Source organism: Pseudophryne corroboree, chromosome 9 (genome assembly GCF_028390025.1).
Source record: "Pseudophryne corroboree isolate aPseCor3 chromosome 9, aPseCor3.hap2, whole genome shotgun sequence".
Taxonomy (NCBI): Eukaryota; Metazoa; Chordata; class Amphibia; order Anura; family Myobatrachidae; genus Pseudophryne; species Pseudophryne corroboree.
The window spans coordinates 311,720,688-311,738,364 of record NC_086452.1 but is presented as its reverse complement, the minus strand read 5'-3'; the positions used below and the strand labels follow the sequence as shown (position 1 = coordinate 311,738,364).

General features: G+C 40.1%; 1 protein-coding gene across 1 annotated transcript in view; it reads right to left on the bottom strand.

Moving 5' to 3' along the window:
- Positions 1-16,448, bottom strand: part of EMP1 (epithelial membrane protein 1) — a 47,700-nt gene extending 31,252 nt beyond the window's left edge. Inside the window, exon 1 of the mRNA XM_063940428.1 lies at positions 16,310-16,448. The gene's annotated coding sequence lies outside the window, so the exon portion shown is untranslated. The remainder of the gene's footprint in view (positions 1-16,309) is intronic.
- Positions 16,449-17,677: the final 1,229 nt, after the last annotated feature.

The window sequence follows — 17,677 nt, the reverse complement described above, 5'->3', positions numbered from 1 at the left end:
AGTTAGACTTGGGTGGGTTATTTTATTTCTGTGCAGGGTAAATACTGCCTGCTTTATTTTTACACTGCAAATTAGATTGCAGATTGAACACACCACACCCAAATCTAACTCTCTCTGCACATGTTAAATCTGCCTCCCCTGCAGTGCACATGGTTTTGCCCAACTGCTAACAAAATTCCTGCTGCGTTCAACTTGGAATTACACCCTATATTTTAACTATATCCATGCCTGAGTCCATATAGTTCAATTAATTTGACTAAGCTACTAATTAAGGGGTCTATTTACTAAGTCTTGGAGAGAGATAGATTACCTGCAAATCAGCTCCTGTAATTTTTCAAACACAGCCTGTAACATGACAATTAGGAGCTGATTGGCTAGTACTTTATCACCGTCCACTTTATTTTTATCTCTCCAAGGCTTAGTGAATAGATCCCTAAGTCAAGCTTTGCTCAAGCATGGATATCCATAAAATCTGGGGGTCTGTTTACTAAAATGCGGAGAGAGACAAAGTGGAGAGAGATAAAATACCAACCAACCATTTTTCAAACATGGCCTATAACATTAGGCCGATTGGCTGGTACTTTTTATCTCTCTCCAGGGCTAAGTGAATAGACTTCCTAGACTGTTATGGCGAAGTTTGGAAATTTCTGATAGTGAACAATGAAGTAGATATAGTAACTGGAATACTGGATCATTTGGGTTGATGATAAATATAATGTAATTTATTTACATCTTGGATCTATTTCTCTGACGTGGTTTCCAGAGCCATTACCAGGATTTATAGAACCAGTGACATAGATGAGTGATTGATTCATATTGTTTCCTTGCACGTAACTTTCACAATAAAACAAAGACAATAAAAGTAGAACCAGGAGTCTATCATCTACTTTTATATTATCCTCTTTGGATACATACATATATAGTGGCAGATACTCAGTTAGCTTAGTGATATAATTCAGGTGCTTGAAAGGGAGGGGTATTTTCTTGCTCTTTGGATACATGTAAGTGGGCATAACATCATACACAGATTGTCAAAGTACTTAACGCCAACTGCATGCCAAGTGGGAAAGAAAACTGCATTTCTCCACTGTTTTCAATCTGTTTTCAATTTGTAGAAATGTAGTTTCTTCCACAACAAGCTGGAAAAATGTTTTTTTTTTGTACATTTACTAAACAGATTCTAGGAGCAGGCCTGTCATAAAAACATTGAATGCCTGGGCAAAGCAATGCACTGGGGCACCTACCTATTCATGGTATGCGGTCAATATGCCAGCTGTCGGGAACCCAACAGTCGAAATAGCGATGTCGGAACTCCAAAAGTGGCAGGAGACCGACGCCGGATTTCGGCAGTCAGCATCCCAACCCTAGGAACAGCCGCGGCGGGTTAGGCTAGGTACAGTAAGCGAGGGGTTAGGTTTAGGTGACAATCAGGGGGTTTCAGTTAGGCAGCGGGTTAGGTTAGGGACAGTAAGCGGGGGTTAGGATTAGGCGACAACTAGGGGGTTTGATTTAGGCAGTGGGTTAGGTTAGGGACAGTAAGGAGGGTTAGGCAACAACCGGGGGTTAGGGATAGGCTGCGGGGAGGGAGGATTAGGGTTAGGCACTCCCTGGGGAGGTTAGGGTCAGGCTGCAGGGGAGGATGGGTTAGGTTTAGGCAGTGGGGATGGTGATTAGGTTTAGGCACCTTTGGGAGCAGGGGATTAGGGTCAGATACTAAAGGCAGAGGTTAGGTTTAGGCACCTTTGGGAGCAGGGGATTAGGGTCAGATACTAAAGGCAGAGGTTAGGTTTAGGCTGCAGGACCAGAGGGTTAGGGTTAGGGGGTAGGGGAGAGGTGGAAATATCATCTAATCACCCCAGTCAGGATTGAGATCATCGAGATCCCGGAATCAGTATTATGAACGCCGAGATCCTGTGCGCCGGTAATTCCTACTGAACCCACATTCATTCACGGGGGAAAAAAATCATAACTTACCCCTCCTACGGTCCTGAGCCATCTCTCTACATGCTTCCATACAGTTAATGACTGTCAGCACTCTGATTAGTGGATAGCTTCAGCTGTCCACCAATCAGCATGCTGACAGCCATTCACTGTCTGGCTGCAGGCTGGGAGGCAGATAGAGAATGCTGAACCCTGATTAGTGGATAACTTAGCCATCCACTGTCTGGCTGCAGGGTGGGTGCAGGTAGAGAATGCTACACTCTGATTAGTGGATAGCTCCAGCCACCCACCAATCAGCATGCTGACAGCCATTGACTGTCTGGTTGCAGGCTGGGAGGCAGGTAAAGAATGCTGCCTGGTCAAAATGGCAGTGTGTACAGTAGGTGCCAGGTCTGTTGCTTACACAGTTAAAACCATCAATAAGAATAAGTAATACTAGGAGACATGAGGCAAAAAATGAAGTAACTGGTTGCTAGTGAACTGAGTTTACATTTACATGAATGCTAACAAAATGGCTGCTCCTGCTGTGTTTTTGGTAAATGATGGTACACTCTTCTCCTTTTAGTTTTGATTGTTAATGGATTCCTGAGGTTTATACATTACAAAAACAGACAATACAATGTTATTAGATCGCTACCGCACAAGCACACTAACAGGATTATCACATCTCTGTGGTAAAGTCTCGGCAGGTAGAGAAAAACAAGACAATCTATTGAAGTCTAAATAATACACTATATCCAAAATACTGTGTAATTAATTATAAATACTTAGCTGTATCGAATTGCAAACCACCAGTGTTATACAGTAAATGGGAGTTATGATCTTCGTTTTGTTAAATATGCAAAGTAAAGGGAATTAATTAATGTTCTTTTGAAAGTCAGAGTGTGGGTTCCTTTAAGCATGGAAGCAAGCACTGTAATTTTCTGTTTGCATGGATAAAACACTGGATTGGATATCTCTACAATTAGACTGGCGGGCGTGTCTTACCATTTGATTTGGATTCTCTAAACTTTTCTCTGTGAATCCTAAAGGAAGCTTGGCGAGGACACATAACAATGTATTCTTTCATATTCAAGTGTTTGGAATATTTGTTTATTGTTCACTTTGTGGCTGCTGATATGTTCAGTTTGTCATGGATTTCATCCTTGACTACATCCCATTCGGGAGAATTCACTGTGTGTACTGCCAAAAAGCTCATAGTGTATAATACATAATAGAAGAGAGGACACCAAACAATAGTGCATCCCATATAATACAGCAGTGTGTCTACTGCACACAATAAGATTCTCAGAGGCACCTAAAGAGACTAGTTAGCAAGGGAAGCATGCCTCCAAGTCTGCAATGCATTTGTCCAGAGGGCACCCTTTGGGGCGTGGCCACACTTCCACATATGGTCACACCCCCAGTACTTGTGCCCCGATCTCTTTATAGTAATACTTTATTAGTAATATTTTACCAAGGTCACAAGCCAGAATTATTTCTATTTATTTGCCAAAAATGCAATTAGTTATATAGTGGGACAATACAAATGTATGGCTGGGAGGGAAATGGGTACAGAAAAATTGGCCTATGGTTTAGAAGTTGTAACTCTGCACAAGGATTTGGTGCCATACAATGGAAGATGGAAGTAAATGAAAAATTGTCTTCATTAACCATCGACGCGTTTGTTAAGAGCATACCGCTTCCTCAGGCTTGAGGATGTCAAAATATGACGTTATTAATTCTACTTTTGTGTTAGCTTTGACTGTCCAGGCCATAAGCATCTCTTGATAATCACTTCTAAAGTTTTACATCTGTACTGTACTATCTTATTTGGAAATATCTTTTGCACATAGTGATTATTATATGAAGCCTTATGTATCTTTTTGCTTCTAGCAATTGCTTATTTTCTGTCACATGCCTTGTGCTTGTGTGTAGAAATACTGTTGATTACTATCTGTAGAGTATAAATTCCCAGTAACTCATACTTTCTAAACAATATACTTGTTTGTTGGTGTCTATACATGACATGATTTAGTCATCCAATTAGGATAATTTTGGACACCCTTAGATGTGAAATAAGTCATAAGATAAATGTCAGACATCTGATCGTGCATTTGGACAATCAGTTGCTGTCTGATTACAGATTATACACACAAATAGAGACTTATATAACTTATCATATATATAATGTATATATTCTAGGTTGCACCTGACTGTACCGTCTGTTTTAGGTCTAGAATACAGAATATGCTATGTACAGTATATGCTGACACTACTGTATTGAGACAGTAACATTAATATTTAATCTTACATTTGACAGTTACTTTTTTATCTTTAAATTGACCAACTTCTTATGAATAGATTTTTTTTTATGGCTACCACTTATTCCTTTTTATAATGTCATTGCAACTTTTTCATTAATGCCAATATTCTCTAGATAATGCTGACATCACCCAGCAACAGACTTTTTTTTTAAAGACTTTTCATCTATGACGAACAATAGTAATGTAGTAGTACAGTATATTTGCTTTTATTCAATTGATCTTACAATGTAAACATGTGATTACAACTGAAAATTACGCCTATTGCTGCATATTAAAATCATTGTGGTCTTATGGGGGGTCATTCTGAGTTGATCGCTCGCTAGCAGTTTTTCGCTGCCGTGCAAATGCTAAGCCGTCGCCCTTTGGGAGTGTATATTAGCTTTGCAATAGTGCGATCGCTTCCATCGCAGAACGGCTAAAAAAAAAAAAATTGTGCATTTTTAGAGTAGCTCCAGACCTACTCAGCGCTTGCGATCACTTCAGACCATTCAGTTCCGGATTTAACGTCACAAACACGCCCTGCATTCACTCAGCCACGCCTGCGTTTTTCCTGGCACCCCTGCGTTTTTCCAAACACTCCCTGAAAACGGTCAGTTGACACCCAAATATGCCCACTTCATGTCAATCACTCTGCTGTAGCCAGTGCAACTGAAATGCATCGCTAGACCTTGTGTAAAACTACATTGGCCGCTGTGAAAGTACGTCGCGCGTGCGCATTGCACCGCATACACATGTGCAGAAGTGCCTTTTTTTGCATCATCGCTGCGCAGCGAACATTTTCAGCTAGCGATCAACTCGGAATGACCCCCTATGTCTCTTATCTTTTCTGCATCAAATGCAAAAACAGCAATATACAAACCTATTGGTACTAATTCTAAGCCTGAATTCAGTAAAAGTGTAAAGGGCCCCATACACTACAACGATATGTCTGAGGATGAAGTCGGATGTAATTTCCCTTGAACTCCCCCTGGACCTTCCCGGGAGTGATTCCATACGACTTGGTACTTTTGTGCTATTTTTGCATAAGATATATCGCATGCGATTGATGAAGCCGCTATACATCGCATGCAATATATCGTACGGCATACAATTGTACAATGAAATATATCTGATGGGCTGGATAGAGGGCTACGGGGGCTGGGAGTGTCCTGAGAATGCCAGTCAAACTTCCCTGTGATACATCGCATGCGATATATTACATGCACAAAAAACACACTTTTTTCATCTGATTCCATCCAATTCCGATATATCATTAGTGCAGCACCAACGACAGCCACGGGGACGCGCATCAGATTGGATACGATCTAAAACACATACGATTGTACACAATTTCATACAATACATCAGACACATATATCGGAATTGTATGAAATCGTGTAAAATCGTACTAGTGTATGGGGTCCTTGAGGCTGGGTACACATGTGACCATCCCACCGACCGGACGACCATCCCTCCAACCGAGCTACCAATTTGGTAAGCATAAACACTTACCAATTGGCCACTCGATATATGTCTGCCCAGATATCACAACTGAGTGGGCATATTTAGATGTGTCCACCCATTGTGATGTTATTGTCTGCAGTTCCTGTGGCCACATACAGTAAGAGGTCAGTCAGTAAGTATGTACCAATATATCTGAATGCACTAGTGATATATCGTTCGTCGGCTGTATGAGTGATATATTGCATAGTGTGTACCCAGCCTATAAATGATAAGTTGCATAGTGTGTACCCAGCCTAAGATATGCATTTCACATGGTAGTAGCCATCTAGTCCCCCCCCCCGCCATAAAGGTGAGAAGCAGCGTTAGCCTTTTATTAAATAGGTTTGGGGCTTTACTTACATGTGCTGAGGTTTACTTGGAAACCTAAAAGTTTGGAGATGATGAGATTTCAAGGCTTTGTCTGTTTCTGTGCAATGAATGGTGTTGTATGAGTATTAGAGCATGTGTGAGAGCAAATTGGAGCCTCCACGTGGAAAATCTACAGAAATGTCTAGGGTACATGTACTGGCAGACATCCACTTTGTACTGTAACTCAACGCCCTTAATGTGTTTGCTCAGCTCAAGCTGGTTGTTCAACAGAACACTTCCTAATATTTATAGGTCTGAACCAACACCCGTCTACAAAGGGAGTGGTAACACTCTTCTTCCAAATTCTCTGCTGCTCTTGCTTAGAGTCCATTCAAATGCTGCAATGTATTACACTTTTCTGAAATTCAGTATCTACGAAAATATAACTGCGTATTTCTGGATTAGATAGATCGATAGACAGACAGGCAGGCAGCAGATCTTTCAGAAATATGTTATATGGGGATACGGTCCATATAATGGCAGTTAGGATCCTGACAGTCAGAAGATTGACAGCAGGTTCCCGGCGGCCAGAATCCCAGCACATCCTGAAGACAAGTACAGGGTTTGTTGTTAGGCACTAGGGGGAGGGTTAGGCTGCATGGAGGTTAGGGTTAGTCTGTGGGAGGGGTGGATTTGGGTTAAGATTAGGGATAGAGTAAAATACTTACTGTGATGTGTCAGGATTCTGGGCATCAGGATCCCGCTGTCTGTCTTCTGACTGTCAGGATCCCAACTGCTTGTATTTTGTTATACTGTATATGTTAAACCCCTTTATCATTACAATTTACAGTTTTAACCACCCTCTTTATGGACACAGATAACACATAATGTACAGCCACATGTATCTATTCTCCTCCTGCCTACATTGACCAGACTACCCTTCATTACATAGGATTGGTATATCTTTACGTCATTGATAATCTGTCTACAAACCATTACACTCTGTGTCTTGTTTATGGTGCTGTAAAATTCAGTTCTAGTCTGTGGAATATAATCTTTTTGATGTATAATAAATCTGACATCATGAGAAGTATATCTTAATAATATATAATATATAACATAAATCCTTCTCAATCTTACTACTTTTGAAGTAGGCAAAATGGAGTTTAAAAAAATAGGGTAATACTATACCGTAACTGTAATATGTTCTTTGCCCATACCATTGCTAAAAAATGTACAGTTCAAGTTAAAAGTACATTAAAATGAAATTTTCATATGAGGATATGTTTTTTTTACTTATTAGGATAACCTTTGAAATTAATACAGGTGCATTATTAGGATGATGTGCATTCTATTAACATTTGAGCTACCCATGGTGCAATGCTGCTACTTGTCCTGACAACTGAGCAACAGGACCACTTTCCAATTTGGCCACACAGTGGATTGTGCAACTTGACAAGTTCTGACCACTGAGCACTCACTAGGTCACTAAGGGCTGTTTACTGTGACCTGAAAATTATGATACAGCAGACACACAGACCGAACCCATATCATTGCATTTACTAATGTGTCCAATAATGCTGTTATGCGATCAACATAGCAGTTAGTGCAAGTCTGCAGTATAGTCTACATCGTTATAAGAATATAAAAGTGTTTGATACTGAGAAAAACACTACACTAACATTGGGAAGGTCTTGCCTAAAAATGTGTTGAACAAAAGCTTTATATCACAAATACAATGTATCCATGCATGAGCTTTCTGTGTGCATGAGACTTGCTTGGAAAGATATAAAACACTGAGACCTATAATTAATGTAAAGTAAACATCTCACCTTCTAAACTGTAAACTCTGCAATTTTCCCCACTGGAATAATATGCTGTCAGCAATACAGCACAGCGGACATTTGATCTCATAATACAACAGCCTAGTAGTGTATCTGATACCAATCTAGTTCACCGCAGTTGTCATATTTAAGTCCACTCCTTTGTTTTGCTAGCGCTTGTCATAGCATAGTCCGTGGTTTTTACACAATAATACTGAGAATATATACTGTAAAGCAGAGCAAGGATCGTGATATAAAACATATGGAGGTATCTTCTAATCAGGGTGTTTCATTTTCAAGTTTTGAAACCACAAAATCAATAAAACAAAGCAAAGCACTTCCATTCACTAAATACTGTTTCCTGATGAACAACTGGGTCTGGGACTCCAGGTTGACAACAAAAAGGTCGACACACCTTAGGTCGACGCCAATTGGTCGACACACCTTAGGTCGACATGGACATAAGGTCAACAGGAACAAGGTCGACATGGAAAAAGGTCGACATGAGTTTTTTATGTTTTTTTGGTGTCGTTTTCTTCGTAGAGTGACTGGGAACCCCAATTAGTGCACCGCTCCCCTCGCATGGCTCGCTTCGCTCACCATGCTTCGGGCATGGTGCCTTCGCTCCGCTGCCGCCTCGCTCGGCACAGATGACCGTTCCAATCGTAGTCCACGTGGATCGTTAAGTATGAACTGGTTCCAAAAAAAGAAAAAAATTGCGAAAAACTCATGTCGACCTTTTTCCATGTCGACCTTGTTCCTGTCGACCTTTTGTTCATGTCGACCTAAGGTGTGTCGACCAATTGACGTCAACCTAAGGTGTGTCGACCTTTTTGTTGTCGACCTGGAGTCCGGATACCTGAACAACTATAGCATTCTTGTTTCTTATATAAATAATATAAAATATATACATCAGGCATAGGGATTAAAAGAAGAAAAACCTGCTTATTAATTCTATCATGTAAGTACTATGTAAGTGATTGCCAAAATAGTCTTCATAAGGCATTGGGACCTGTGAGTCACATGTGCAGCTAGAATGTTATACCTTGGCATATATCCTACAAATATATGGATGTATGAGACATTGCTCCACAGTTTCACATACCTACGGACTGGAATGGTCATAGCATCTAGTTTACATTGTGTTCATATCAATTAGTCAAGCTATTCAGTGACCTACTGTATTATCCCCTTTACATGCATGTCATTGTGTTAGATTTGGAATATTTCAATATGGTATGAAGGAGTTCACTCCGAATGAGTGATAAATTGTACACTATATATGACAATTTCCGTGCCCAGAACATCGGGATAAACAAGCATTGAAACCTGTAGACCTCTTTGGTAATGTGCCACATACTCCCTTGTTCTCTTTCTGGGGAACAGGATAATTTATGATTTTATCTGACCACATTACCGTTTTCACTGCTGTGTTGGCCACTACCTTGTTCACTGCACTATTGTTCTAGTTAAAGTGTATTTTTGGGTCAGCTATGCACTGTACCCCAGCTGTTGCATTAACCTCTAAATTGCTCAGTGGACTACACTGATATTACTATACCTATGGCAATACCAGGGTGAGGACTCTATTGCGATGTGAATCAGAGACTTTTTAGTTGACCCAGATTTATTCCTGGTACCAGTCATTTGTGGACTTGTTTAGGTTACAAGTTGTCTATTTGTGTCCTCAGCATCAAAATAAATTGAGATGTCCATTGGCTATGACCACTGCATACCAGGGCACTTAAACACATTGGGCAGACCCCCTCCCTCCCCCCTCCAGCAGATTGGCATCTACCAGCACATCACACAAGATGGCCACATTTGCCACCTGCCTTGGATGGTGGCACCAGTTGCAACACACTCAATACAGCTCTGGGCATATCATGCATAATATCTCCATTTTGTTGTTACAGAAGTATTAACTCTCCAGCCTTTGCTATGTAACTGCATATATTACACAAACCATACATATTAGCTACATAACTACATTATATATATATATATATATATATATATATATATAAAATACATTATGCATATATTACGCAAACCATAAATATTATCTACATAACTACATTATGAAATAAAAAACTAAAAAAACATTGTGATTGAATTTTATTCTTTGCAAGGACAGGGTTAAAAAATCACACAATAAAAATAATGAGATGATGGCATTATATGGGATTATACATTGATTCAACACACAGCATACTGCAATAATTTATCAAATAGTTTTGTTTGCTTTGTAATATTAAAATACACTACTGCACCACCGATGTGTCTCAATTATGCTTCTGTACAATGGTGTTTTTATAAAATCTAGCAGACTAAATCATATTTGATGAATGTATAATTCTTTAGGGGTATACATACGTAGTGATTCTGACTAGATTGCTTAGAAATGAAGCACACATTGCTCTGTGTGTATGCCCCATACCGATAGCGATACGCGGCCCCACGCAGCGCTATTGCCAGCTCAGATCTTGCCTGCATGCAGTCAAGACCTGGCTAGATTGCAAGGCTCTTATTGAGCCTTGCGGTTTAGTTAAGATCGGGCTAGCCTAGCATACAGTACATCGCAGCATGTGTACAGACACCTGCTGCAATGTGTGCTAAGCCCACATCGGGCTCAGCACACATCAGACTGAGCCTGAATTGCGACGTGTGTACCCCCCTTAAGTTTCATTTATTAATTGTAACTACTTTAAAGCAATAAACACATGAAAATGTTTTTTGATTTTTTTTAACAATAATCACTGTGGCAGGCTAGAAATAGAATCTTGGTTATTCTGATTTTGCTTGGTCTGTTTACTTTTTACAGTTTGGCATGGCAACCACTGTCACATGGCAGTTGACTAGGGAGCAGGGAGACTTTGAACACCTCTCTTGGGTCTGTCTGCCCTGTAAAATCCATCCTCTTGTGCAATTACTTGACATGCTGTGAGTCTATATGAATGTAATTGGCTAACATGCTAGTTTTACCCAGGGCCGGTGCAAGGTCTCTCTGCACCCTAGGCAAAGCTTCAACCTGGTGCCCCCTAACCTGCAAACCCCCCCCCCCCCCCCCCCACACACACACAGGAGGTGCATCAGGGCTATGAGAAGCGGGCGTGAGACGCCCCTCGGGAGCCATAGTTACATCTGTCCTGCTATATGCCTTCACATGACTTGATGTTACACGTGTTGGCACAGAGGAAGCACTGAGGCACCATGTGGTACAGCCTGATAGTGGTGGCTGCACCTAATTAGACCTGCAGCAGCTGCCAGCGCAGTGTAAAAGGAGGAGGCTGCATACAGAGACATCATTCAGTGTTTTGCAAGATGAATTCAGTTAGGCCCTCCAGGGGCTGGCACCCCTAGGCAGCCGCCCCTGGTCTTACCCTCCAAAGAGATTTTGAAAATGAAATAATGACTGGTAGGACAGCTAACAAAATGTCTATAAGATGCACAATTAAAATGTACTTAGCTTATTTCTTACATTACATGTTTCAAAACTGTTAATGGTTGCAATTTAAGTGAAATTGAAGTGTGGAGTTGTGTTGCGATCTGGTTACCAAATACTGATGCTGGAATTCCGACACTGGTCAGAAGACCGATGCCAAGATCCCAACATTGATTATAATACCAGTGCTGGAATCCTGACTGCCGGCATGCCAATCATAAGTATGCCAGGGAGAGTTAAGCTGTTAGAGGTGGGGCGGGGGGGGGGAGGGAGAGTAGGTTTAGACACTAGAGGGAAGGTTAGGCCGTGGTTGGGGGGGGGGGGGGCAGGGGCATAAGGGCCAGGCACTAAGGGTGGAGCCGTGAAGGGTTAGGGTTAGGCTGCGGGAAGGGAGGGTTAGGCATTAAGCGAGAGGGATAGGGTTAGGCTGTGGGGGAAGGGATAGGCTCAGGTTACAGGTTAGGGGAGTAGGGTTATAATTCTTACCTAGCAGGTGTCAGGATTCCGCGTGTTGGGTGTTGCTGTTGGTATTCTGACCGCCGGCACCCCAAGCGTCGGGATCTTGATACCAATTTACTATTATAGCATTTACAAGTTTATATTGTTCTAAATGGATAAGTTGTGTTAAAAAAAAAATCTGTCATGCAAATGCCTTATTTGCTATTGTGTGACAGAAAATTTCAAATATCACACCAGCAGCTGCCCCACCCAGCTGGATGATTCTCTGACTCATTGAACATTGCAAAACAAAATTTTAAACAGCCCAACCTATCTTGTGGGACATTTCCATTCATTGCCAGACATTGACAGACAGAAACCACATAAGATTGTACAGTACATTTACTGTATTCAGTGTTTAAAAGGCATTGTCCCATAGTGTTAAAAGGCATTGTCACATCCACTGGAAGACATTTCCCATATGTGACCTTAGTATGGATTACTAGCGTTTTCTTTTTACAATAATATGAAACAGATAATAGATAGAACATATGTAACAATATATTTGTTTTTCTGCATTGAAAGCTGCATATGAATCTCCTTATAAACTGATAAACCACTCAGCTGTATGTTCTTCCCTGCTGGCATAATACTGCCCCGAGAAATATATTCACAGTGAGACCTCTGTATCACTATAATTGTAATGAATCACTGCACATGTAAATCTTTTTCACATATCTACCCAATGCCTTCAGCTGCGAATGATAAATCTTGAATGAAAGATGGCGATATGTTAAAAGGATGCCCCTTTGACACATTACCATTGTTTATTCAATATATGTTCATTGTTGAGGTATGGGGAACACCTTATAGGTATTGTGACTTAAAGGCAGCAGCCTCGCTTGTGTAACCAAACAGCTTATCCAGAATAATATTAGTGAGATGAGAAATCTTATCTACTCATTTTTAGAACCTCTGCATATAGCTGATTAAAGATAAAATGTAAGCTTTAGTTGATCAGAAATAATGAAGCATTATTGTCTTGTCAGATCAGTTGGATATATAAATTGTGTAAGGAGAGTGTGTATTGTGTGGGATCCGTGAGACCCTCCACTGCTGTAAGGAATGTTGCTCTGTGATGTTACTGTACAGTATGTCTTTGTATGTTACCAATACTTTCTTCCAGGAACATGCGGTGAGGTAAATGGCTCAGGAGGCACTGGCTAGCACCAGAGCCAGATTTACATGCAATATATCAGCTAAAGGGTACATCTGGAAATTTGGTGAGTTTTGATTGGAGAAGTGCGGAAAAGGTAGGGAGGGGAGGCACTGCCTCACCTGCCATAGACTTTTTACTCCAGAGTTTTGGCTATAAAAATGATTATAATAATGCAGACAAGATATTGCAAACAAATTATTTGTATTTTTCGGGATGCGGTCAAGATGCCGCCGGACGGAATCCCGGCGGTCAAAATACCGACGCCGGAATCCCGACCGCCACAATCCCGACATATTCTCCCTCCGTGGGTGTCCACGACACCCATAGAGGGAGAATATAATAGTGTGCCGAGCGTAGCCCGCTCACCACCCCTGTCGGGATTGTGTAGTCGGGATTCCGGCGTCGGTATTTCGACCGCCGGGATTCCGACCAGCGGCATTTAGTACTGATCCCGTATTTTTCATATACTGTACTTTATACAGTCAAAACTCTGACACAAACGTTAGTATGAAAATCTCTGCCTCACCTGCCTCACCCCACTGCATGTCACTGCTTTCGTCACACTACTGAATTGTGGCTAATACTGTACTACACCCAGCTACTTAAAGTTAAGTTTTGCCTGTACTTCACTGTTTAAACTGCACTGCACTTTCACGCTAAATAAATAGTTTTATATTGTGTTTTATACCATAGGATTCCCTGTAATGTTTTGTGTTTCTCTATAATCTTCCATTTCTAATACTGTATATCACTCTTCATTAACTTGTGTTTTGATGCTTAGCGGGATGGTAATCAGGTGTGTGTGATCACGCATTATTTACACGAAAACTCTCTTAAACCAAAGTGTGATTATTTCTATTTCTGGTTATGTACAGTAATTAGTAACTTAATTAGCAAAATATTAAGAGGGGCATTTATCAAAGCTCAGAGAGAGATAAAATTGTAAGAGATAAAGTACTAGCCAATCAGCTTCTAACTTATATGTTACAGGCTGTGTTGAAAAATGACAAGAGCTGATTGGTTGGTATTTTATCTCTCACAATTTTATCTCTCTCCAAGCTTTGATAAATACCCCCCTAAATATTTTTAATAGTAATTGGAAGAGGCTGAAAATTATTATTTTGGATAAAAAGGATCCTGGGACCATCCATGTCTGTAGTAATATACTCTGAGCCACACCCACATTTCTTCATATCTGGACTAATCTGCAATCATATGATTGTTGCACTGCTGTCTGAGTGCACTGCGTCATGTCTAGAAGTACTGCAATAGCTGATGCAAACCTTGTTAGAGGTTAAGGGGAACATGTACTAAGCAGTGATAAAAGTGGAGAAGTGAACCAGTGGAGAAGTTGCCCATGGCAACCAATCAACTGCTCTGTATACTTTTGTAGTATGCAAATTATAAATGTTACGTCAATGCTGATTGGTTGCCATGGGCAACTTCTCCACTGGCTCATTTCTCCACTTTTATCACTGCTTAGTACATCTGCCCCTGAGTTACAATATTCAGTGTTATGGCTGCTGGTAGTCAAGTGTTTTGTGCACTGTAAATGATCTAATAGTAAACAGCTGCATATACAGTATCTGCTGGTGCTGGCTGTGATTCCTGTCTGCCTTGTGCTGTCTGTCACACTAGTGTTTTCTAAGCATCATGAATACTGCATGGAGTGTTTTCACCTGGCATTAAGAATCCGCTCAAGGAAATAAACTACACTTGAAGTAATGGAAAATGTTTGTCCTGGCACTGACGGCATATAAATGGCTTAAATGTGTGGTTCTGTAGTACATTTAAGATTGGTCAATCTGTTGCATTTTGCCTTTTCACTCTCTGTAATATACGTATCTATCACAATGCCAGAACCATCATTAGCACAAAATCCTTCTTGATGCTGCGTTTTGACAGACCCAGATAGTAATTGGTTTTGGTCATAATGTTCTGAAATCAGCTTAGAAAATGTCATAGATGAGCATGAAAATGCTTTATACAATCTCTTGCTGTGTATGATGGTGCGGATAAAAGATATTTGCAAACTCTACTACATTTTTTAATTATCGTTTGTAAGCTATAGAAATACACTGCTTAGAAAATGTACTAGAGGTGTTACATTAGCCTTATGCTCACTGGGGTATCCAGTCTTTAGGTCGACAGTAAGTAGGTCGACACTGTCTAGGTCGACCACTATTGGTCAACAGAAAGTAAGTCAACATGGTTTCTAGGTCAACAGGGACTCTAGGTCGACATGAGAAAGGGTCAACATAAAAAAAGGTTGACATGGGTTTTTTAAATTTTTTTTTAAACTTTTCCATAATTTATGATTCACGTGGACTACAATTGGAAGCGGTAACCTGTGCCAAGCGCAGCTAGGTACCTTGCCCGAAGCATGGCAAGCGAAGCGAGACATGCGAGGTGACATGGTGCACTAACTGGGGTTCCCGGTCACTTTACGGAGAAAACGACACCAAAAAAAGTAAAAAAAAACCCCCTCATGTCGACCTTTTCTCATGTCGACCTAGAGTCCCTGTCGACGTAGAAACCATGTTGACCTACTTACTGTTGACCAATAGTGGTTGACCTAGACACTGTCAACCTAAGTCTAATCTACCTAACATACCACACCCGCTCACTGGTAACATGAATGTCAACTGCAAAACTATCTAATGCCTAAGACTCATAGTTACTGTAACACTGGGAAAGTGTCTAACTACATGAATAGTCTTATGTGGCACGTTACCTTGTCATCCCCATAATAAATTGCTAGTGATAAGCATTCCTATAAAAACATTTTTTTTTAAATAGTATTATTAGATTACACACACAGTCTCAACATTTAATTTGCCAATATTTGCATACTATTACTGCTATTCCCCATGCTGCTAGTTCTCAAACAAATTCATCATTGAAAATAATAACTTTAATCTGTCACCATGCTGAAAATCAGTGTATTGGACATTTTATATTATGTTACTGTAATAAAATGAAATTTTGCTATTAATAATTAAATTTCATGTATAAACTTGTATTGTATAAAACAATGCAGAAACAAATAATATCTTACAATTCTTGTCTCCACAAGATTAAACAGGTCCTGCAGAATTTCTTTGCCACCAGAGGGCCTAGAATATGATCTACCTCAAATTGATTAAATATGAGATTAACTGATTTGGATTTTAATATGTAGCTCCTATAAAATGTGGAATTTTCTATATATAAGAGTATACATTGGTGTTAGTTGGACGGTTTTGTAGGACCATTCATTCAAACAAATACTGTAACTGTCCTGCACCAACATTCACAAAGTTCTGTAAGCTGTGATGTATGTTTCTCCATACCCTGCAGAACTTACCTTGTATAACCAGGTCAGAGTGTGGAAGTCCTCTCTCCCTTGCAGTGTGAATGGCAATACTTGTGTAGTGTTATTTCACAGTTATAAGATTTCTGTGATGCAATTAGGGAGGCGCCTGAGTGTGTTTTATAGGAACCTATTTGCAAAGAAATAGCAGAGAAAAAATGCAGCTACACCCTTATTTTTGGCAGCTGTACAGTTGCAAGAAATGGGAGGAGGCTGAAAGCTATAATAGGTTCTGTACAGCTTGAGTCACAGTAACTTTTTTTTTTGGTGGTGGAAAAGAATGAATGACTAAACCATGCGTGATGAGGCACAGAGAAACCGATTTGTTTACAATAACACAGATTTACAACCAGAAAAAGGACATAAGGTGTAGACAGTTTTGTGGTAGTGGATTGAGAACTGAATAGGGAAATCCTTCCAGCCCTTTTCTTATTATAGCATGCATAAGTAATTATAAAGTGCAAAATTATTTCATATCCCCACCACACTAGCATGAAAAGTAGAAGCTAAAATCTCACAAAACAGAATCTCCCTTTTTCCAGTCTGCAAGCTTTTGACTTAATTACATTATAATGTGTATCACAATGTAGTATTAAAAAACAAAATGTACCTTGTAACATTAACCCCCACTGACAAGATTGTAGACTTCCTTTAATACATATTGATAGGGTAGCAGTTTGAGCCCCTCCTACTGCCATCAGAGTAGTTTGTTCCAGAGCTAAATAAGATGAAGGGTTAAATGTATTTATTTGGGGTTGATTAAGGTGAAATTTGTTTTTATTTTTAACTTAGGTAATGACTTGAGTATGTTAGTGAATATTAAATTAATTGTTGATGTAATTAATGATTAGTATGAGGGAGCTAATGTTTTAAGGGGTTCATTATGAGGAGTTAATTAGTGATGAGGTGATGATTTGTGTGGCAGCCAAAAAAATGGCCTATTGTTTTGTATTGTGGTCTCAAAACTGTTCTTTGTGTATGTCAGCCTCAAAAATACTGTCTGTACTGTGTGGTGGTCACAAAAAATGTCCATTGTATTGTGTGGTAGTCACAATTTTTTTTCTTATTGTATGTGGTCTCTGTGATACTTGTGTACTGCAAGGAGGTCACTGTGACAGTTAATGCAATTCGCTGTGTCCTATGGCAGTCACTGTGATGATAATGCTGTGTGTACTGTATGGCGGTCACTGTGATGATAATGCTGTGTGTACTGTATGGCAGTCACTGTGATGATAATGCTGTGTGTACTGTATGGCAGTCACTGTGATAATAATGCTGTGTGTACTGTATGGCGGTCACTGTGATGATAATGCTGTGTGTACTGTATGGCGGTCACTGTGATGATAATGCTGTGTGTACTGT